Here is a 25,202-nt window from a genome sequence, read left to right as displayed (position 1 = left end):
ACCCCTGGGTTCCCCAGTACCAAAAAAAAAAAAAAAAAAAAAAAAAAAAAAAACCAGCAATTTATAGATGATCTGAAGCCGGACACAATATAACACACCTATAAACCAGCTATTCCGAGGCAAGCCTCAGTAATTTAGCAAGACCCTCAGCAACTAAGCACAACCCTGTCTCAAAATAAAAGAAATTTAAAAGAACTGGGGAAGTACCTCAGTGGTAGGGCTCCCCTTGATTCAATTACCAGTTCCAAAAAAATTAAAAAATAAAGAGACCCAATGGCACGCACCTGTAATCCCAGTGTTGAGAAACTGAAGCAGGAGGATCACAGGTTAGACCACAGGTCAGGCTGATCAACTTAACATCTGTCTCAAATAAATAAATAAAAAGATTATCAAAAACAAACATGCTAGGCACCACCCATAAGGAATATATAGTAGGTAAAGAACAGCATTTTGTTGTTGTTATACTGAGGATTGAACCCAGGGCCTTGCACATGCTAGAAAAGCACTCTACCTTTGAGCTACATCACTAGCCCTTTTTAATTTTTTATTTTTATACTAAGACAGGGTCTCACTTACTTGCCCAGGCTGGTCTTAAAACTTGAAATGCTCCTGACTCAGCCTCTCACCAAGACACTAGAATCGCAGGCACGCACCATGGTGCCCAGCAAGGACCTATTCTTGATACAGTAGAAAATTTCAGGCATTTGAGAAGGAAGTGTTGATATACCTTTAAAAATTGTCATCAATAACATTATCAACATTTTACCAATAAGCTGGTTTTGCAAGTGATTACTCTGAACTAGAAACCTGATATTTCTGACCCTTACAACCTTTTCCTTTTTTTTTATTTTGGGGTGAGGGGCTGTACCAGGAATTGAACTCAGAGCACTCAACCACTGAGCCACATTCCCCAGCCCTATTTCATATTTTATTTAGAGAAAGGGTCTCACTAAGTTGCTTACCACCTCACTTTTCCTGAGGCTGGTTTTGAACTCGAGATACTCCTGCCTCAGCCTCCCAAACTGCTGGGATTACAGGTGTGCACCATCACACCTGGCTCTTACAAACATTCTTGAAAGGTGGGTTTATCACCAGGCACAGTAATCCCAGCACTTAGGACGCTGAGACAGAAAATATCACAAGTTCAATGTCAGTCTGGGAATCTTAGCAAGACACTGCTTCAAACGAAAAAAGAAATGGGGCAGAAGATATAATTCAGTGATTATAGGGCCCCCCGTTTCAATCTCCAATACCAAAAAAAAATTTTTAAAGGTGGGTCTATCCCCATTATACATTTATTTGTGGCCTCCAAATTTAGACAAATGTTCTCAGATCACACTCAGATTCTACCCAGGGGCTGGGCTAGAATTCAATCTATTCCCATAATACCAAATTTCCTAAGAACAGAACAGCACTGAATGTGTGGCTGTGAAATCATGTCACTTCAAACTTTGACTCAATCTGACCATCTTTTCAATCTTTAAATTGAAATTTAGCATGGCAGCTACATAATTTAGACATCTTTTCAATCTTTGCATTGTTTAATTTTATTTTATAATTCCCTAGATTAATGGTCTTCCATGTTTCCTTTTCAAAAAGGAAAAGTTTAAGGAAAGTGGGAAAACCAAAACTTTTCCTTAACTCTCATGGCCACCTCCAGGTACCTCCAAGGAATAGTTTAAAAAAATATTGAGTGAAATAGAACACTGTGCTTTCTCCATCTCTGCCATTGTCTAGTTGTAGTCTAATGTTTGACAAAAAAGAATGTTTCACTTTTTTCTTATCCTTTACAATACAGATAACACCACCTACTTTATAAATTTGTATCAGTACATGGAGAATAAAATTTCTTATACATAGTAAGTATTCAAAAATTATTCCCCACCATGGTGGAACTGTAATCCCACCAATTCTAGAAGCTGAGGCAGGGGGATAACAATTCAAGGCCAGTCTGAGCAACTTAGCAAAACTTTCTTGAAATTTAAAATAAGAACATTTTTTAAAAAGGGCTGGGGATGCTGGGCATGGTGGCCCACACCTGTAATCCCAGTGACTCAGAAGACTGAGGCAAGAAGATCACAAGTTCAAAAACAGCCTCAGCAACTTAAGGCCGAGGCAAGAAGATCACAAGTTCAAAACCAGCCTTAGCAACGTAAGGTCCTAAGTAACTTACAAGACACTGTCTCAAAAGAAAAAATAAAAAGGGCTGGGAATGTAGTTCGGTGGTAAAGCACCCTAGGTTCAATCCCCAGTACCAAAAGAAATTAAAAAAAAAAAAAAAAAAGGCTCCATCCCATGACCTAATAATCTCCCAAAGGTCACAATTCCTAATACCACCAACCTTCTGGGCCAGGATATCAACGTGAATTCTGTCCCAACATAAACATTCAAAGACAGCACCCTCCCGGCTCAGCCTCCCAGTAAGATACTAACCCCAGATCCCAAAACATGATTTTGGTAACAGACAAGAGCTGCCTTATGAAATACCTTACCGTAGATACTAAGCGTGAGGTAGATAAGTTACGTTGTTCTGAATGCTCTAACGTTGGGCATTTCCTAAACAGAGCATTTAAACAGGCGATTTAATTCTGTATTTAATAAATAGTTTTATGTTCATGTTCTATTAACAGAAACTAATGTTAGTTTGCCTATCTTCTGGTCCTTTATTTCTCTAAAGAGCACAAATCAAAAATACATCTAGATTATGTGCACCTTCACCTAAGCAATTTTAACCTGACCCTTGTCTAAACTAGTCTTAAAGAATCCATTACTGGGCAGGGTGTAGTAGCACACATCCATAATCCCAGATACTTGAGAGGATGAGGCAAAAGGATTTGAGGCCAGCCTAGATGATTTAGTGAGAACTTGTCTCAAAATGAAAATTAATAAAAAGGGCTGAGGATAGAGCACTTGCTTAGCAGCCACAAAGCCCTGGGTTCAACCCCTACACCACAAAAATTAAAAATATAAAGAATCCATTACCTTGGTCTATTACTGCTAACGTGTTCCCATTTCTACATGTACAATCAGAGACCAAATTTTTGAGGAAAGACTTTCTCTGTCCCCATCTAAACTCAGCCAGTAATTCTCAAATCAAACACTCTAGGGAAGATGCAGGCACTGGCTTTGATTCCTATGGTTTAGGAAAAACCACAAACACATCACATAGCCAAGAGAAGTCTCATTTAAGATTAAAAAAACATAGGTAAGCCAGGTGTGGTCCACGAGGCCTATAATTCCAGCTAGTAGAGAGGCTGGAGATTACCTTTATTGAGGCCAGTCTGGGTGACACAGCAAGACAATTGAAAAAAAAAAAAAGTTAAGGAACATATGGATGAGTATTCAACATGGACACAGAAGTTATGAAGATTCAGAAGACTAATATTTCATCACAAGACCTTGACCAATTCACCAACTTTGTTTATTATTTTTATAAGAAAAATGAAAATACAACCAGGTACACACACCTGTAATACCAGTAACTTGGTATTACAGTCAGTAACTGAGGCAGGAAAGATCACAAGTTTGAGACCGGCCTTGGCAACTTCGCAAGACCCTGTCTCAAAATGAAAAATATAAAGGGTTGGATATATAGCTCAGTGGTAGAGCACCCTTAGGTTCAATACCCAGTACTATTTTTAAAAAGAAGAAAGAAAATATACTCATCAAAATGCCAGGGAGTCAGACCCAGTGGCACACACCTGTAATCTCAACAACTCCAGAGGCAGGAGGATCACAAGTTTGAGACCAGCCTCTGCAACTTTAGACCCTGTCTCAAAATTAAAATTAAAAAGGGGGTTGGAGTTGTGGCTCAGTGATTAAGTGTCCCTGGATTCAATCCCCAGTACCAAAAAATAAAATAATATAAAATGCCAGGGATATTGTTTTGGTTAACCATCAATTGTGTCCTGGGGCTACTAGCAACCTTACTAAGTCATCCTTGTCATCTCCATCACTTCTAAACAAACTCACACCTACATCATACCAAAAAGATGGTTACTAAGTCTTTAGGGAAGATATTTCACAATCACCCTTCGTAACATTCCAGTATCTTGTAGTAGTCAGGAAGTTCTTTCTAACATGTAATCTATATCCCTTCTGTTGCAATTAAAATATATTCCCTCTTGTCCTGTTCTTTATGGAAGAACATCTGCTTAACACCACCTGAACAATACCCCTTCAAGAGATTATAAAATATAGGAAGCCCATTTCAAACAGTTTCATGCAAATGCAACATGGTTTTTGTGGGTCACCTTAGACAAAGAACATGATTAAGAGTTTAAATTCCTAATTCCATCACTGACTGACTCTGTAGATGATAGGAAGTTAAAAACTATGCAGATGCTGTGCTTCAATTATCCCATCAGTAAAATGCAAATAATAAAATCCAATGTTAGAACTTAGTTCCTTAAAAAGTTAAATATATGAGATTCTGAGTCCCAGTTTAAGTTCACCTAACAACTCTCGAATCACACTCTCTGTGGAAGCTGCAGATGTTAGCTTTAATCTCTGGTTTAAGACTCTTAGCAATAACATCAATAACATATTACCATAGAACCTTGTGATTCCACTCTTGTATATACCCAAAGTAATTGAATATAAGTCCATGTACATGCATGTTCATAGCAACACAACTTACAAGAGCCAATGGTGAAAACAGTCCAAATGTTCATTAAATAGGTACATGGATAAACAAATTATGACATATATGTTAAAATGGAATATTATTCAGCCATTAAAAAGTAACAAAATACTGATAACTACTTCAATGTGGATAAACACACTACCAAAATATTATACTGTCAAGGAAGCCAAACACAAAGATTATATTATATGATTCATGTATTTGAACTATCCAGAATAGGTAAATCCACAGAGACAGAATGAAGACTGGTAGTTGTCAGGGGCTAGGGGAAATGAGAAGAAACTGCCCTATTTCAAAGGTTTTTACTTTGGAGTAATGGAAATGTCTTCAAACAAGACATAGGGGGAATTGTGGAAACTTTAGAATTAACCAAATGCCACTGAATTGTTCACCTTAAAATGGTTAATTTCATGTGAAGTTAACAGCACCTCAATAAGTTATTAAAGTTATTAATAAGCTGGGACTGTAGCTCATCAGTAGAGGGCTTGCCTAGCACATGTGAGGCACTGGGTTCAATTCTCAGTGCCACATAAAAATAAAAAAATTAAGGTATTTTTTAAAAATACTAGAACCAGGGGGTTAATGTCCACAAAATGCTTAGCATTCTACCGGAAAGTTATGTAGAATTTTAGAAGTCCAGCATCGTGGCACACAACTATAATCCCACGTACTCAAAAGGATCACAAGTTCAAGGTTGGCCTCAGAAATTTAGCAAGGCCCTAAGTAACTCAGTGAGACCCTGTCTCAAAAAAAAAAAAAAAAAAAAAAATTTTGAAGGAGGATTCTGGGGATGTTGGTCAATGGCTAAGCACCCCTAGGTTCAACTCCAGGTACCAAAAAAGAATTTTTTTAAGATAGGATTGAAGACCAAATGTTTCATATTATCTCAATAAAGCTAATCATTTTCTAGGCAATAAATGGAAAACAAAAGAAACCGAACATAGAGCAGGGTGCAGTGTACACACCTGTAATCCCTGCAACTGGGGGGGGGCGGGGGGTGAAACAAGAGGATCTCAAATTCAGGGTCAGCTTCAACAATGTCAACGAGGGGTGTCTCAAAATAAAAAATAAAAAGGGTTTGGATGTAGTTTAGTGGTAACATGACTCTAGGTACAGTCCTCAGCACCCAAAAAATATAAGGAAATAAAATAAAATATAGAACATTGTCATAATTATCTAACTTACTGAAAGGAAAACAGAACCAATAAATGAGTAAATGAATAAAAAGATTAACTAAGGACCTCAGATTACACCAACAATGACCACAGAAGAGCAATAAGAAATAATAAAGATAAGGAATAGAAAAATAAAAGCCCATAAAACCAAGAAACAAAGACCTATTCTGTAGGGAGGTGAAAAAAGAAAAGTTGAAGATAGAAAAGTTTAAAAGCATGATAGGCTCTGTATACCTGTAATCCCAGCAACTCAGACGACTGAGGCAGGAGGATTGCAAGCTTAAGACCAGCATGAGCAATTTAGAGAGACCCTTTATCAAAATAAAAAAACATAAGAAAGGACTGGGGATGTAGCACCCCTGGGTTATATGGTTATTTCTTAGTACCCCCTAAAATAAAAAAAAAAAAAAAGACTGTGCCATTGTACCTCATGTTCAGAGATCATTTCCTCCCTTTTTTGTTTATTTTTGGTACTAGGGATTGAACACAGAAGCACATTACAACTGAGCTATATTCTAGCCCTCTTTATTTTTTTTATTTTGAGACAGGGTCCATTGAATTGCTTAGATCCTCACTAAGTTGCTAAAGTTAGCCTCAAACTTTCAACCTTCCTGCCTCCCTGCCACCCTGCCTTAGTCCCTCAGCCTCCCCAGTCTGGGATTACAGGCATGTGCCACTGTGTCTGGCAATCACTTCCTTCTTAAAAGAAAACATATACCTGTTTCTGTAACAATCTCTCAGATTGTTCTCTTAAATTCCTTAGAACTTGTTCTAGGGCACTCTTCTCATTCCACCATGTGAGCATATCCATTGTCTTTACCTGTAAATATCATCTATTTACCAAAATCGTCCAGACTTCTCTCCAGCTCCACCTCCTCACATCAGCGGAAAGACTGCTTTCTTGATGTCTCCACTTGTATGTTTTCACAAGTATCTCACACCTCACATTACTAAAACCAAGGTCTTCGTTCCACTCCCCAACTCTAGTCAAAATCTGCTACTCCTCCAATGTTTCCATCTCAGAAATGGCACCTTCATCTATCCAGATGCTCATGCAAGAAATCTGGAATTATACTTTGACACTACTCTCTTCCCACACAACCAATCCATCATTAACTGCTGCCTGTCCTAATTCTAAAATAGCCACTGAATCTTTGTACTTCTCTCCATCTCACCGGCCTACAACCTAATCCAGACTATCATCATCTTTTGCCTGGACAACTAAAATGCATCCCAACTATACATCCCCCATTTCTTATCTTTCTAAACCACTCCCCACAATGAACAGACAAGTAATGTTTTAAAAGCATATATTAGGGCTGTGCGTGGAGATGCACACCTGTAATCCAGTCAGCTACTGGGAGCCTGAGATAGGAAGAATACTTGACCCCAAGAGTTCAAGGCTAGCCTGGGCAATTTAGCAAGCCCCATCTCAAAAATTTAAAAAGTTTTTAACACTGGGATCTAACCCAGAGGAATTTTACCACTGAGCTACAAACCCCGCCCTTTTTATTTTGAGAGTCTCAATATGTTGCTGAGGGCCTTGCTAAATTGCTGAGGCTGGCCTTGAACTTGGAATCTTCCTGTCTCAGCCTCCTGTGTTGCTGGATTTACAGGCATATCCAACCACGCCCAGTTCAAAATTAAAAATTTTAAAAGGGTTGGGCTTTAACTCAGTGATAGAGAGCTGACCTACCATGTGTGAGGTCCTGGGTTCAATCCCCAGCACTAGGAGGAAAAAAAAGCATAATTTAGGTCATGATATTCAAATGTAAAGTTTACAAAAACCTGGGTGCGGTGGCAAACGCCTGTGACCCAGCTACTCTGGAGACTGAGGCAGAAAGATTCTGTTTGAGTCCATTCTGGGCAAACCTACAAGACCATGTCTAAAGATAAAATCAAGAGTTATGGATCTAGCTCAGTTGTAGAATGTTCCTCAGTTCAAACCTCAATACTGCAAACAAAATAATTTAAAAATAAACCAGGCAAGGTGGTGCATGCCTGTAATCCCAGAATCATGAGACTGAGTAAGAAGGATCCCAAATTCAAGGTCAGCCTCAGCACCTTACCAAGGTCCTATGCAACTTTGTGAGACCCTGTCTCAAAATTTAAAAAAAAAAAATTTTTTTTTTTTTGAAGGGCTGAGGACTAGCTCAGTGTTTGCACCTCTGGGTTCAATTCCCAGTGCAATTAAAAAAAAAAAAAATTAACTGGGCATGGTGGCACATGCCTGCAATCCCAGTGACTTGGAAGGCTGAGATAGGAGGATCACAAGTTTGAAACCAGTCTCAGTAATTTAATAAGGCCCTCAGCAACTTAGTGATTACCTGTCTCGAAATAAAAAAATAAAAGAACTGGGGATATAGCTCAGTGGTAAAGCACCCCAAGGTTAAATCCCTACTACAAAAAAAGAAAAAAAAAAATCTTGAGATTATCCTGCCTCTGCCTCCCAAATAGCTGGGATTAGCCATGCCCCAGCATCTCTGGGGCTAAGAAAGACAAAAGGATCATAAGTTTGAAGTCAGCCTCATTAACTTAGGGAGACCGTCTCAAAATAAAAAATGAAAAGGACTGGAAATGTAGCTCAATGGTAGTGTCCCTGGGTTCGATCCCCAATACAAGGGGGAAAAAAAAAACACAAGCAGCTGAGATTATCTGTTTGTGTCATGGTGCCCTGTTGTTCATTCTTCCAGAATTTTACCCAAGGAGATTCGTTAGCCTTGACTTTTTCCCTAAATATCATGCTTTTCCATTCATTTTATCAACTTCCAATCCCTTAAGCACCAATCAGTTCAAAAAGATGGCAAAATCAGATGGTTAGCTATTTTCTACCTGTTTTGCAAAGAAATGTTCTTCTAGTCCTAAAATGACTCTGGCCTGTTTTGCTAAAATATCTTACAAAAATGTGTTATCTATCTTATATTTGGAACTCTGTTTCAGTCACTGTTGTTTTTGAGGTTTCTTACACCCAGTAAAGACTCATCCTTCTGCTGGGCACAGTGGCACATGCCTGTCATTCCAGCAACTCACGAGGCTGAGGCAGGAGCGTGGAAAGTTCAAGGCCAGTCTCTGCAAGTTAACAAGACTTGTTTCAAAATTAAAAAAATAAAATAAATTTTAAAAAACTAATCCTTTTAATGTGAAGGGTACTGAGGGAAAGGAGGGATAACTATTTTAACCTTTCTCTTCCCTAATAAAGTTTTCTCAAAAGCACCTACATTTCAATCTAAGCATCAATATTATGTCTCTTTTCGAAGAACACAATCTTTTACTTTGTTATAATAATAATAATGATAATAAGAGTTGGCATATACATTGCTATTCTAAAAGTTCTACATGTATTAATTCATTTAATTCTCACAACTATATGATATTTAACAGATGACAAGAGACACAGGTTAAGTTGGTAGAGCCAGTAAGTAGTGGTACTGGGATTGGAACCCAACCAGGCTATTTGGGCCCAGATTCAGCACCACTATGCTATTTATTATTCTAGAGTTAGGAAAGAGACATTTTTCTACCTTATTTTCACCAGTCATTAAGACTGAAATACTCAATTTCACTCCCCAAACAAGCATATTAATCCTCTCCAACTAAGCAAAATTAGATACTTGTCAGATATGGTGGTGCACACCTATAATTGCAGCAATTCAGAGTCTGAGGCAGGAGTATTACAAGTTCCAGGACAGCCTCAGAAATTTAGTGAAATCCTGCCTCAAAATTAAAAATTAAAAGAAATAAGGATATAGTTCAAATGGTAAAACATCCTTGGAGCTGGGGTTGTGGCTCAGTGGTAGAGCACTTGCCTAGCACATGTGAAGCATTGGGTTTGATCGATCACTCAGCACCACACAATAAAAAAAAAAAAGTAAAGTTAATATGTCCATCTACAACTAAAAATAATTTTAAAAGCACCCCTGGATTCAATACCCAGTACCAAAAAAAAAAAAAAAAAATTAGATACTTCATTATATCACATAAATACACACACACACACACACACACACACACACACACACACCTACCACAATGGTTCATGGGAGAATACATGTCCTATGCTGGGGGCAGGGAATAAAGAAATGATGAAATCATGAAATGTTCAATTCTACAGATAAAAACAGTTCCAATGAGGAGTAGTAAAAACTGTTTGCAAGACACTTAATTTCTTTTTTTTTTTTTTTTTTTTTTTTGCAGTGCTGGGGAATCGAACCCAGGGCCTTGTGCTTGCAAGGCAAGCACTCTACCAACTGAGCTACATCCCCAGCCACACTTACTTTCTTGAAAGAAAGGCACCAAACAAAACAGAAGGTATTATTTTATATAAACTCAACAATGGTCCACACTTTTCCTTCTCTCAATTTCACAGTTCTCCTAAGTCAATCCCCTAAGTACAAGGTTCATAAGTACTTCAGCTTATTTCCTGCTACAAATGCACCTGAAGGCAAATATCCAACATTCAAATATGTTGAACTCAATCTTCAAAGAATATTTAATTTTGAAAAAATTAATAAATGAGCACTAATTAGATTCATATTAAAAGCTAAAAAATCAGTCAAGCATGCTGGATATTTATGTCATAGATATACTTTGAAGTGCCAAATGTCATCATATATTAACGGTCAGACAAATATTACATGTACCAATCTTAAATGAAGATTTCCATGGTGATTGTAGCAGAGGAACTTTAATTTACAGAATCATATCATGATTGCAACTTTTATGGCTCCATGACTATAGGCTCCAACCCCTGTGGACACCCAGTGCCCACCTCTTTCCATTAATCCTCTGTCAGTCCTTATTTGTTCCCTTCAGAGCAGTTGCTGCTGCCTACATAACAGTATTTACCTGATATCTGGCTGAATATACTCCCTACTGGAATAAACTCCATAAGGGTAACAACACCCATATGTACCTGTGTATCCCAGAATCTAATGAGCTTTCAATAAACATTTCTAGATGAAGAAGGCTAAAAATTTATCCAAAACAGCTCTAGTTAGGGCTGGGGACATGGTTCAGTGGTAGAACACCTGCCTAGCATGCATGAGGCCCTCAGTTAAATCTCCAGTACCACCAAAAAATAATTTAAAAAATTCAAGTCAGCATACTATAGCAATGCATGGTATATAAACATACCCATGTTTATTGAAGTGCAATTCACAATAGCCAAATTATAGAACCAGGCAAGGAACCAACCTAGGTGTCCATCGACAGATGAACAGATAAAGGAAATGTGATAAATACACACAACAGAGTTGTTTATATTTTTGTATTTTGGTACGGGGAACTGAATCCAGGGGCACATAACCACTGAGTCACATCTCTAGCCCTTGTTTTACTGTTTATTGCAAGTCAGAGTCTTGCTAAGTTGCTTAGAGTCTCACTAAATTGCTGAGGTTGGCCTCAAACTTGCAATCCTTCTGTCTCAGCCTCCCAAACCATTGAGATTACAGATGTGCACCATCACACCTGGCTACAATGAGTTTTATTCAGCCACAAAGAATGAAATTATGTTATCTGCAGAAAAATGGATGCAACTAGCGAGCATTATACTAAGTGAAATAAGCCAGGCTCATAAATTCAAGAGTCCTATGTTTTTTCTCATATGTGGAAGCTACAAAGAAAAAAAAAGAAGGAGCTGGGGAGATAGCTCAGTTGGTAAAGTGCCTGCCTTGCAGGCACAGGGCCCTGCGTTTGATCCCCAGCACTGTCAAAAAAAAAAAAAAGAAAAAAGATGGGGGCTGGGGAGATAGCTCAGACGGTAGAGTGCTTACCTTGTAAGCACAAGGCCCTGGGTTCGATCCCCAGCACCCAAAAAAAAAAAAAGAAAAAAGAAAAGAAAAAACAAAGAGGGAAGATCTCATGAAATTTGAAAGATCACTACAGTAGAGAAAGGGGACCAGAGGGAGAGAGGAAAGAAGGGAAGGGCAATATACTGGATAATGAAACTGACCAAATTATATGCATTTATGAAAATGAAACAATGTATCCCACTATTATTTATAATTATAATGCACCAATATAAAAGAATTATTTTTTAAAAAGTCTGAAAAGGTAGCCAAGTGTAGTGGTGCATACCTGTAATCCCAGCAACTCTGGAGGCTGAGGCAAGAGGATCACAAGTTCAAAGTCAGCCTCAGTAACTTAGTGAGACCTTCTCAAAATAAAAAATAACAAGGGCTTGGATGTGGTTCAGTGGTTAAGCATTCTTGGGTTCAATCTCCAGTACCAAAAAAAGAAAAAAGAAAAAAAAAAAAATCTGAGAAGGCAAGGGCTGAAACTAGTCACAATCAAGCAATAGCTCCACAGACCAGGCAGGTGGAACATGCCTATAATCCCAGCAACTCCAGAGGCTGAGGCAGGAGAATCACAGATTCAAGGCCAGCCTCAGCAGCTTAGTAAGTTCCTAAGCAACTCAGTGAAACCCTGATTTAAAATAAATAAAAATGGCTGGGGAAGTAGTTCAGTGGTAAAGCACCCCTGGTTTGAATGCCCAATAACAAAAAAGAAAAAAAAGAAAAAAAAAAACAGCTCCACAGGTTCTGGAAGTAGCTCAGAAAGAGCACTTCCCTGTCATATGTGAGGCCCTGGGTTCAACCTCCAGCACAGTGAAAAGAACAAAAGAAGCAGAAGCCAAAGGTTGAATGTGGTAGTGTATGCCTATTATTCCAGCAACTCAGGAGGCTGAGGCAGAAGGATTTGAAAGTTCAAAGCCAGTCTCAGCAATTGAGCAAGACCCTGTCTCAAAATAAAAAATAATAAGGGCTGGGGATGTCATTCAGTGGTTAAGTGCCCCTGGATTCAATCCCCAGTACCAAAACCAAAAAAGAAAAAAGAAAGTTCCAAAAGGTTATAAGAGGGAATACTAGAAACTTCAGGAGGGCAAAAAACAATACAAGAACAATACATGATGAAAAAAGGCAAAAGTTACAGTAGAGAAGTAGAAATTATCAACCCTTAAAGCAGAGGAAGAGAGAGAACAAGTCAGATGATAGAGGTAACACTAATCTATAGACATATAAACCAAGACTTACTGGAAGAAAATGGGTAAATATCCTGAGTCTTATCCCAAGTAAACATGCAGCATCTAAAACTCCTGCCTTTCACTAGTACTTACAAGCACTACTACTCTCCACAGACATGTCAGTAAACACATCCAGGGCTGGTTTTAATGTTTGTTCACCTCTGTCCTCATGATTGTCTGACACAAGGCTGTCTTGAAAGGAGAAAGCCACCTAAGAACCTCCAAGATGAGCTGATTGCTGCTCTAAGTTGATATTTGAAAAGCACTTTTAAGATTTTGGCTTTTGTTTTGTTTTGTTTTTGTGGTGCTAGGGATTGAACACAGCACTGTGCTTGCTAAGCAAGCACCCTACCATGTACTTCATCTTTGTGTTTTTCAACAGAAATATAATGATAGATGTATTCTCTTTCCCATTCTTCTAATATAAACTCTAATCCCTAGCACCAAAAAAAAAGAAAAAAGAAAAAAAAAATAGCCTTAGATATGAATCTGCTATGTACCCTTGGGGTATGAGCAGAACTGGTCTCTTCATCAAATTATTCACGGTCTCTAAGCTTCAGTATAGAGAAAGAGCGAACAGTATCTCCAGGGGGAAAAATAACATCTACCCTAAAGGACTGTAGAGTATTAAATAAGGAACACATGTAAAGATTATGACACAGTAAATGCCCAATCAAGGACTGTTACCTTCCCTACAGCCTTTTTAAATAATTTGGGCAAGATTTCTCAACTAATAAACTGGCAAGCTCAGGGCTTAAACTCAGGTCTCCTGATTCCCTAATCTATTTTCTTCTCACCACACTGTGTTGGCAGATTGCCACACACACTACTGGGCACATAAAAACATTCTACCAATAACTGATCCCAAAATTCTTATTAGTAACTAATTTTAACTTTTTGAAAAGAAAAAAAAATAGCTCTTTAAATTAGTTTGGGAGGAAAGGACTTAAAAAGATCAAACAAATTACTCCCAAAGAGTAAGACAAGCTGTATCATAGCATTTCTGGAAAAACAAGAAACTGAAAGCTCTCTCTGAATTTATTAGGAACAACTGGAGAAAGAAGCAAAAATGACCAGGATTAGTGAAACTTAAATTTGTTGTATTTTGGGGGGGCAAACCAAACCACTAGACAAAAAAAGTATATCTCATTTCAAAATAACTCTATCAAAACTGAACTACATCTTACAAAAGAGACCTTAGTGTGTTGAAAACAAAACTTTTTCTCTAATTCCTTTAAGAGTAAGATAAACTGTTGACCTAAACTGTCAACCTTCAAGAGGATATTGAAGACCATAAATATTTGGATTCAGTATTCATAAGCTTTACAAAGGAACATGATCAAAATGTATAAGCAATTAGAATAAATTTTAAAATTTTTTAAAAGAATAAAAATAACCTTCCTAAAACACACTAAGAATACTTTGAAAATTATATAGAGTTAAAATGTAAGTTATTAATCTGGAACTATAGCACCTGCCTGTAATTGCAGCACAGGAGGCTGAAGCAGGAAAATCAGAAGTTCGAAGCCAACCTCAGCCATTTAAGGAGACTCTGTCTAAAAAAATAAAAAGGACTGGGGATGTACAATTCATTGGTAAAATGCCCCTGGTTCAATCCCCAGTACCAAAAAAAAAAAAAAAAGAGTAATTATTGGTAGTTATTGCTGTATTAATAAAAAATAACCAGCCCAATACACTGTGGCACATTCTGGTAATTCCAGATACTCAGGAAGCTGAGGCATGAGGATTGCAAATTCTAAGGCAGAGAAATTCTGACAGACACTGTCTCGAAATAGAAAATAAAAAGGGCTGGAGAGCATAGCTAGTGGTAAAGTATCTCTCAGTTCAATCCCCAGTACCATGAAAACAGTTGTTTCAACTCTGTTCCAGTCATGTTCTAGAATACATTCAAAGAAGTTCACATGTTTAATAATCCCCAAGAACTTTGTTACCATACTCTGAACCTAAACATTTCTAGGGGGAAAAAAGTCAGGACAAAAAAGTTCAATTTGACTTTTAAAGAATGACACAAGATTCAACCAAGTACTGTAATCCCAGTGAATGGGGAGACTGAGGCAAGAGGATCACAAGTTGAGACCAGTCACAGCAACTTACCAAGATCCTCAACAATTTAGCAAGACCAGGTCTCAAATTAAAAATTAAAAAATACTGGGGAGGGCTGGGGAGATAGCTCAGTTGGCAGAGTGCTTGCCTCGAAAGCATAAGGCCCTGGGTTCAATTCCCAGCACTGCAAAAATAGAAAAAGACTGGGGATATAGCTCAATGATAAAGCACCCCTGGGTTCAATCCCCACTTCAAAAAAAAAAAAAAATTATTCCACCACGTAAAATTTGTGTAATCTTCTATCACAAAGCAGAGAAGTTGATAAGCTCTATTCCTATTAACCTCCCACTCCACCTGCAACAAATTTCTTGTCTACCTCAAATCAATTTAAACCTCTGCCGATTATTTCTTACAGAAACAAAACAAAATGTTCCTAACATTTCTAAGTGTCATTCAATAGCAATCTCCATTTATTATTTAGAATTAATTAGGAGCCTATGAGATACTACTTGTAACTTGAAATTCTATGCAGAGTCTATCAATCCCCAGAGGACAATGACAGTTCTTTAACTTCCTTCCTCTGATATACATTCTTTCCTATCATAAAAATACTTGTTCAGAGAATGCACATTCTTAGCTTAATTCCCAATACAGGTTCTCCACAGAGTCTAGTGGATGCTGGGCATGGTGGCGTGCACCTATAAACCTAGCCACTCACAAGGCTGAGGCAGGAGGATGGCAAATCCAAGGAAGCCTTAGCAACTTACCAAGGCCCTAAGGTCCTTAGCAAGACCCTGTCTCAAAAAATAAAAGGGGTTGGGGATGTGGCTCAGTGGTTAAGCATCCCTGGGTTCAATTCTCCGTACCAAAAAAGAAAAAAAGAAAAAAAAAAAAAAAGGCGTCTGGTGGTTCTTCATTAAACCTTTATTCATAACACTGCAGTTCTGGTAACTAGGAAATTGCTCATGATCCCTGGGTTCAATTCTCCGTACCAAAAAAGAAAAAAAAAAAAAAAAGGCGTCTGGTGGTTCTTCATTAAACCTTTATTCATAACACTGCAGTTCTGGTAACTAGGAAATTGCTCATGATCAAAGACCCTTCGTAGGGCTGGGGAGATAGCTCAGTTGGTAAAGTGCCTGCCTCGCAAGCACAAGGCCCTGGGTTCAATCCCCAGCACCGCCAAAAAAAAAAAAAAAAAAAAAAGACCCTTCGTTTAAATCTCACTGGTTGGGCTGGGGCTGTAGCTCAGTGGTATTGTCCTTGCCTAGCACGTGTGCGGCATGAAGCCCTGAGCACAAAAGTAAATAAATAAATTTTACTGAACACACACACACACACACATACACACACACACAGTTAAAGAAACAGTAGTCTTTCCAAAATTCAGAAGAGAATCCTAAAACTTCAGAGAAACATAGACCTACATAGTTTCTACCCAAAAACTAGGAATTTATTCCATACTCTCTTAAAGTCATTCTCCAACAGATGCTAAATATTTATGGAAACTTATCCAATCTACGACCTCCGGGCTGAATTTTTTTTTTTCAATAAATAAGGAATACCGATTAGGATCCAATGAAAATAAAATGAATAAGAACACTTAGTCCCTAAAGTTTCCAAGTTGGGAAAGAAAAGGAATAATGGTATTCACAACACCTTAACCTTCAACTTAAGTATCTCAATGTTGAAATGATTTTTACACACCGTCTTTTAAACTCTAGTATATGCAGAAACTAAACCACTAATGAAAAGAAACAAAACTGTTCTGAAAGAAACCCTTTGGATACTTCCTAGAAAACAAATCCCAACAAGACAAGTGTCTGAACTCTAAGTCTTAAGCATCCTCTGTAGGACCCTAACCACTTAACACCACAGTTGAATTTTTTTCCGGACAACAGATTAAGGAGAAGAAATCAGTAACAACCATTTGGAAAACTGGACAGCAAACAAAATATTGCTCAAGAAACAGAAAGAAACTATCATCGCTACTCCCGCTAAAACAGCATACACTGAAAAAACACAACCAGCCCAAAGATCACATGGTGCCCTTAACTTCTGAAGCCTCAGTGACAGAATCTATATTCCTAGGAAAGCAGGATCACAGGCAGTCAAGTGACAAATAACCGTGAGCCAAGTGACTGTTGTATTGGGAGGTTGAAAAAAAGAAAACGGATAAATGACAAAAAGTGACTTAGGATCATTTAATGACCTGTCGGGGATACAGGGAAAAATCAGGTCTCAGACCTCAGCCTGTTTCCCTGCGCAAAAAAAAAGGGGGGGGGGGGGGGGCGGGGGGCGATAACATGACACTCGGTTCAGAAGAGGCAGAGGGCCTTGTTTCACGAGCCTCCAACCTACTCAAAGGTCCCTTCAAAGGCTAGACTCAGTGGGGGTCCCCAGTGCAATGAAGTCAAGACACCCGGAGCCCTAGGTGGGAGAAAAGGAGGAGGGTCAAAACACGCGCAGCTCTAACCGTTCCTGGAAAGCTGTTTTTCCCCAACACACCAGGGGTACCGACACCCGCCCTAGACCCAACATCCCCTTCCTACCAAAACACACCGGGGAGCCCCAGCACCTCTCCCTCTTTCCTTCCGGCTTCTCCCTCAGGTCCGACAGCCCTCCGGTCGCGCCCCCGAACACAGCCTGGCAGCCTCTCCTCAGGCAGCGTTTAGGAGGCCGGCCGGCCGGCTCGCCCACCCGCCGGCGCCAAGGTCTTCTCAACCCCGCGGCGGAAGGATGCCGGCCAGGCCTCCCAGGCTCCTCCCGGGCCTACCTGCAAGGCGGGCGAGGACTCGGCTTGCAGCCCAGCGAGCGGACTGAGCCACAGAGAGAAGGGCTGAAGAGGCAGGAAGGAAGCAAGGGGTCCGCTCTACCGACCGGCGGGAGAAAGCGGCCCGGGTCCAGGGCCTCGCCGATAACTCAGCCCTCGACCTGGCGCCGCCGCCGCCGCTCAGGAGACATCAAGCAAGAAGACGGCGCAAAAGATCACCGAACGCACGAACACACCAGACATCAAAGGAAGAGGCCCAAGCAATCGTTCAAGGAACTGCAGTCGAGTGTCGAAAAGCATCGCAACCCTTACTCAAGGTCCGGCTCCGGTCCAAGGCATAAGTAAACAAACCCAGATCATAAACTGTAGAGTATTCTACGCTTGTGCCATTTTTCTGGTGGTTGTCTGCTCTTTAAGTTGTTTATAGAGAACTGGAGTTTTTTTGTAAGCGTGTCTAAGATCAAATCAGTACAATAACATTGTTGTTTAATATAGTTCAGCGACTCCCTTATGGACTTCACTACTTATCCCAACTGAGAAAATCACTTCACCTCCTTTAACATTAGTTTCCTAACAGTGAGGTGAATGAAATATGAGAGAGACTGAGGAACAAAGTGAACGATCGCTATAAAAGTTCCAATTTGGCTCTTACAAGCAAAGCCAAGAGAACACAGGAAAATCCAGGGGTATGTATTCTGACCTTAAGGTGGGGGAAAGCCACGGGTTGCTTATTTTTTTCTAAAGGCCTAAAACCATAAGTGTGTTTCTTAGATGATGATCTCAAGTCTCTGGGTTCGAAACCTGATTTGCCATTTTCATCGCTACAATGGCTTTTCCTTTTTTGTTGTGCTGAGGATTGAACTCAAGACCTCATGCATGCTAGGCAAGTGCTCTGCCACTCAGTTACATCACCAGGTTCAGTGGCCTCTTCTGATCGCTCTTAGTAAACAAATGAATATGCTCTGCACAAGTATGAATTGTACACACATTCCAGATAAAATCCAATAAAACACAAGTATTTGTATGGATTACCAAATATAAGCCATAAGCATCTAAACATACCTCCTCCTAAGTAGGGGGGAGACCCACAGAGGAAGGGTGTAAAAAAAAGGAAAAAAGATAATCTGAGCGTTTTTTTTAATCCCAGCGTTTTAACAATTTGTAATCTAAGTCAGAGTGCTTCTTACAATATTAACCTCTTTACTGTGACTTTTAAAAAAATGTCTTCTAAGGTTGGAGATGTAGCTCTGTGGCAAGTTACTTACCTGGCATGCACAAGGCCATGGGTTTTATCCCAAGCACCACAAAAATAAGTAAATAAATTAACCTCCTTTAAGTATTTAAAGGACAACCCATGTATATAATATAGTATAAGACCAGCATCCATAGATGGACATAGTGGCACATGCCTATAATCCCAGCAACTAAGGAGGCTGAGGCAAGAGCCACCACCAGCCTCTCAGTGAGGACCTAAGCAACTTAATGAGACCCTATCCCAAAATAAAAATATAAAAAGGGTTAGAGATGTGACTCAGTGGTTAAATGCCCAGTCCAAAAAAAAAAAAAAAATTCACAATATGCCATTCACATGGACAAGAAGCCAAGCTTTTACTTTCTATCATAGTTTTAAAGGACTTAAAAAAAAAAAAAAAAAAAAGAGGGAGGGAAAAAAAAAAGAAAGACCTTGAAAATATGCTTCCAAAACACAAAGTTTGGCTTAGCATGGTGGTGCCTATAATCCCAAAGACTCCAGAGGAGGCAGAGGCAGGAAGATTGCAAATTCAAGACCAGCCTTAACAATTTTAGCAAGACCCTCTCTCAAAATAAAAAAAATATAAAGAACTTTATATTGTTGGTACTTGGGATTGAACCCAGGCGAGATTTTACTACTTAGTTATATCCCCAAATCTTTTTTTTTTTTTCTTTTTTTAAGACAGGGAGGGTCTCACTAAATTGGTAAGGCTGGCCTTGAATTTGCAATCCTCTTGGCTTAGCCTCCCAGATCACTAGGACAGGTCTTTGCCACCACACCCACCTGGCTTCTACACAGAATTTTTAAAAGCTTAATTCAAGCAGAGATAACAACTGTGTTGTTTGCATCATATAATTTCCATATTAAAGGCTTTGCTAGGCTGGGCATGGCAGCACATGCCTATAATCCCAGCCATTCAGGAGGCTGAGACAGGAGGATGGCAAATTTGAGGCCAGCCTGGGCAATTTAGCCAGTTCCTGTCTCTAAATAAAATATTAAAATGGGCTAGGTATGTAGCTCAGTGGTAGAGTGCTTGTCTCACATGTGAGAGGTACTGGGTTCGAAAAGGAAAGAAACTAAAGACTGTAATAGTTGTTTTCAATGATTATACAACATTCCACTGAGGGGATATACTGCCACACTCCCCATTGTTGAATCTATATGTTGCCTCTAAACATTTCCTGTGTAATAGGTATTGCTGCTGTTGAAAAGAGGCAGCTATAACCTTATTATTTATGACAAGGTCTTATTTTGGAGGCTGGGTTTACTGGAGATTTAACCCAGGGTCACTTTACCACTGAGCCACATCTCCAGCCCTTTTTAATTTTTATTTTGGGACAGGGTCTCATTAAGTTGCTTAGGTCCTCACTGAGAGGCTAAGGTTGGCTTTGAACTTGTGATCCTCTTGCCTCAGCCTCCTTAGTTGCTGGAATTACAGGAGTGTGCCACTGCACCAGGCTCAGTCTCCTTTAGGGAACTCTTTCAAGTGCATATTTAAGCTTCAGTGTAACAGTAAAACTACTGCAGACACACCGAGGAACCCCCATGAAAAACACCCACCCCCGATTTAGGACTAAGGGATGAACACCTTTCAGGGGAAATAAGAAAGCAAAGTTAGCTCTCAGACTTATGGACTTGACACCCATACTAAAAGATTTAAAAGGTACACTGATGCCTGGTGATGGCTCACACCTGTAATCCCAGCAACTCAGCAGGCTGAAGCAGGAGAATCGAAAGTTCAAGGCCAACCTCAGCAAATTTAATGAGGCTTTAAGTAACTGAGACCCTGCCTTAAAATTTAAAAAATAAATAAATAAATAAATAAATAAAGGGCTGCAGATGTAGCTCAGTGGTAGAACATGACTGGGTTCAATTCCAGGACAAAAAAAAAAAAAAAATTGTACCTTTCCACCTGGGTGTGATGGAGAGCACCTGTAATTCCAGTGATTTAAGAGCTTGAGGCAGGAGGATCAAAAGTTTGAGACCAGACTGGGCAATTTGGTGAGACCCTGTTTCAAAATAAAATATATAAAGGGCTGGGGATGAACTCAGTGGTAGAGTGTCCTTGGTTTGTATCCTGTACTGGGATTGAAAACCCACACACACAAAAAAAAACTTGCAACTGTCAGTAACATGGAATACATATGGAAAGTCTATATGAGAAAAGAGGATTGGAGGCTGTTGGCCTAGAAAATTGTCTGAATTAAGGGTTAAGGAGGAGACTGTTTCTTATCTTGGTTCTGGGTTCTGAGAAACTACCTCTAACATTCTCTGAGTGATAAAACCAGGCTTGAACCTAGGGTAGATAACTCTGTAACAGTTCTTGAGTCATCTTACTATGGAGGTCCAGGAAGAGGGGATAGGCCTTAAGTAGGAAGAATGAGCCAATTATAGATTTTATCTTTTCAGTTCAAGTTGGTTCTTTTGTAGTCTATTCTCCTTAAGCTGTGGGGGGTAATGTAAACACTTGGGGCTTGAATGGTAAAAGTAGAAGCTACTTAGTGACTTACGCCAACGCAGGAAAGAGGAGAGACCAGGATGACAGAAACCACTGGCAAAGAGTAATGTGAATGAGGTGCTTCCTTCTTTGGGATTAGTTATATAAGATAAATTTCCAGCGATGGAATTTATCAATACAGATCAAAATGTATGAATATGTTAAGGCTGTAGAATGACAAAGTAATTAGACTCTCTATAAAAAACATCAGAATATGTAAGGGTTAGAGAAAGTTAATATCTCAATGGAGTGGTAGATCCTTCATGTTCTGTGAGACAAATATGGAGATAACTTTTTGAAATTTGCTCAGTTATTATGATTTCGAGATCTTTCTGTTTACTACTGAGAGATCTCATCACTCCAATTTGATGATCATAAGAGTTTTAGGATGTAGTCATGAAAAAAAAAAAAGAAAACCTGTGGATTTTATGTTAGGAATTTGAGATGTCCCCAGTTTTCAGGTAAGGTAGAATTTTGCCTTCCTTCCTGCACCTTTTTTCCCACATTTTTTTATTGGTGCATTTTAGTTGTACATAGTTATGGGATTTGTTGTCACATATTCCTACATGCACACAATATACAATATAACAATATAATTTGGCCAATATCACTCCCCAGCACTACCCACTCCCTCCACACCTCTCAGCCCTTGGTTCCTTTCCTCTACAGATCTCCCTTTGATTTTCATGAGATCTGCTTCCACTTTTCCTTTTTCCTGTCTAGCTTCTACATAGGAGAGAAAACGTATGAACCTTAACCCTCTGAGTTTGATTTATTTTGCTATTTGGCTTAACATAATATTCTCTAGTTCCATCCATTTTCCTGCAAATGACATTTCATTTTTCTCTCTGAATGAATAAAACTCCATTGTGTATATACCACATTTTCTTTATTCATTCATCTGTTGATGGACACCTAGGCTGGTCCCAAGTGTGGCTATTGTAAATTACGCTGCTATAAACATGGATATGCTTGTACCACTATAGTATGATGACTTCAGTTCTTCAGGATAAATAACAGGGAACAGGTTAGCTGGACTCCATGTCTAGTCTTTTGAGGAACTTCCATACTGATTTCCATAATGATTGTACTAATTTCTTCACCTTTTTAAAATATTTATTTTTATTTAATTTTTGCATTACTGGGTATTGAAACCAAGGGCACTCTACCACTGAGCTACATATACCCAGCCCTTTTTATTTTTAACTTTGAGATAGGGTCTCACCAAGTTGCTGAGGCTGGTCTCAAACTTGTCATCCCCCTGCTTCAGTCTCCATGATAGATGGGATTACTGGCATGCTCATCACACCCAGCTGCACCACCATTCTTTTAATCAATGAAATCAATTCTGAATCCATTCTCTCTCAAAACCACAATTTATAAAATCCTGGTGTACTCTAGAAAGCAAAATGGACCATGAGGACATATGAATACTCAATATAAGATCTTTTTTTAAAAAAATATTTTTTAGATGTTGATGGATCTTTATTTTATTCATTTATTTATATGTGGTCCTGAGAATCGAACCCAGTACCTCACACATGCTAGGCAAGCACTCTACCACTGAGCCACAAACCCAGCCCCTCAATGTAAGATCTTTTGATGTCTTATTTTCTTGTCCTCCTAACTTCTCCATTACCAGGGAGAGTGACACTAAGCTCAGTCTCTGAGCTATTTTCAGTTTGTGTAAGATAAGGATAAAATCTTGCTATGTGGCTAGGGATGTGGCTCAGTGTAGAGTGTATGTTGTACATGCATAAGACTCTTGGCTTAATCCTTAGCCCCAGAAAAAAACAACACCAAAAACAAACAAACTCACCAGTAAGTGTATATTACTTGTGCTTTACCACTAAGCTATATTTCCAGTCCTTTTTCAAATTTAATTTTTTTTTTTTTTTTTTTTGCGGTGCTGGGGATCAGAACCCAGGGCCTTGTGCTTGCGAGGCAAGCACTCTACCAACTGAGCTATCTCCCCAGCCCAATTTTTTTATTTATTTATTTTTTTGGTACTGGGGATTTAACTCAGGGGCACTTAACCACTGAGCCTTAGCCCCAGCCCTACTGTGCCTGGCTCAAATTTAATTTTTTTGAGACAGGGTTTCACAACATTTCCAAGGCTGGCCTGGAACTTATGATCCTCCTGCCTCAGTCTCCCCCAGTAGCGGGGATTATAGGCATGCACCACCATGTCTGGCTTTTTTTTTTTTTTCCATATTTTGAGATGGTATCTTGCTAAACTGCTGAGGCTGGTCTCAAACTCAACTCTTGTTCAATCCATTTAAACCAAGAATATGTCCATGGTCCCTCTTTTTTATAATTTGGAATTGGTTAGCCAATTTCCCCTTGATATATAGTAGAACCTTGTGGTCTTGAAACATCTAAGAACAAATCTGGAAAACTCCCTATGCTAGCCAGATGGAGTTTTCTATGGAAAAATGAGACTGGCATAAGACAAGCAAAATCCTGGACACTTTCCTAAAACCATGCCAGGAAGAGTAATAAAATCCACACAAAGGACCTCAAGAGGAGAAACCTTCTCAGACAATTATAAAAAAAAAAAAAAAAAAAAATTTCCTGTGTACATATATAAATACACCACAGTGAAAACTTCATATCATGTACAACCACAGGATGGAGATCCTAACTAGAATGTTACACTCCAGGCTGAGGCTATAGTTCAGTGGTAGAGCACTTGCTTAGCACGTGTGAGGCCCCGGGTTCATCCTCAGCATCACATTAAAAAAAAAAAAAAAAAATCAACAAAATACAGGTATTATGCCCATCTACAACCAAAAAATACTTTTAAAAAAAGAATGTTATACTCCATGGATGTATATATCAAAATACACTCTATTATCATGTATATCTAAAAAGAACAAGTAAAATAAAAATAAAATAAAAAAAAGAAACTATAGACCTGGCACCTGTAAACAAGCGACTCTAGAGGCTGAAGCAAGAGGATCACAAGTTTGAGGCCAGCTTGGGCAACTGAGTAAAACCCTCAGAGTGAAAAATAAGAAGGGCTGGGGGCAGGCGAGCCAGGGTTGAGACTCAGCAGTAGAATACTTGCCTAGCATGTGTGAGGTACTGGGTTTGATTCTCAGCACCACATAAAAAATAAATAAAATAAAGATATTGTGTCCATCTACAACTTAAAAATTAAAAAAAAAAAAAGGACTAGGGATGTAGTTCAGTAGTAGAGTGATTCTGGTTTCAATTCCCAGTACAAAAGACAAACAAAAACAATGATATAGGCCCAATCCCTCTGCTAAATCATTTGGGGATGGTGTAACTATGAACTGAAAAAAATAACTTATAAAAATCCAGGTTGAACAGATGTTAAAGGTGTACATTTGTTTTTGGTACCAAGGATTGAACCCAGGGGACCTTAACCACTGATCCTCATTCCCAGCCCTTTTCATTTTTTACTTTGAAACAGGGTCTTGTGAAATTGCTTAGGGTCTTCCTATGTTGCTGAGGTTGGCTTTGAACTTGCCATTCTCTGCTTCAGCCACTGGGACTACAGGCATGTGCCACCACGCCCAGTTAAAAGGTATATACATTTGATGAGTTATCTTGTGGAATTGTTAGGAAATAAAATGATTCCTGGGAAAAAAACACTGCCAGCCAAGTTCAGTCAGTTCAGTGCATAGAGATTATCCTTGGTGTGTAAGAAAATAGACTTGAAATTGTTAGAGCGGTCAAACGTGCTGGATGGGGGCAGGGCATCAGGCAGCCCACGAACACTCAAGGAACAACTAATAAAGTGCTGGCAGAT

General features: G+C 39.1%; 1 protein-coding gene across 10 annotated transcripts in view; it reads right to left on the bottom strand.

Annotated features, from left to right (window-relative positions):
• Ambra1 (autophagy and beclin 1 regulator 1) overlaps window positions 1-17,887 on the bottom strand; it is a 175,965-nt gene extending 158,078 nt beyond the window's left edge. For 8 of the 10 annotated variants that reach the window (XM_047517002.1, XM_047516999.1, XM_047517003.1 and 5 more), the window contains exon 1: window positions 17,679-17,887. The gene's annotated coding sequence lies outside the window, so the exon portion shown is untranslated. Of the gene's footprint in view, window positions 1-284; window positions 361-17,678 lie in introns of all 10 variants that reach the window. The other 2 variants (XM_047517001.1, XM_047517000.1) reach the window with 1 other exon arrangement.
• Between the last annotated feature and the right edge of the window lie 7,315 nt (window positions 17,888-25,202).

This window comes from Sciurus carolinensis, chromosome 11 (assembly GCF_902686445.1).
Source record: "Sciurus carolinensis chromosome 11, mSciCar1.2, whole genome shotgun sequence".
NCBI classification, from domain to species: domain Eukaryota; kingdom Metazoa; phylum Chordata; class Mammalia; order Rodentia; family Sciuridae; genus Sciurus; species Sciurus carolinensis.
This window is presented reverse-complemented; position numbering and strand designations above follow the sequence as displayed.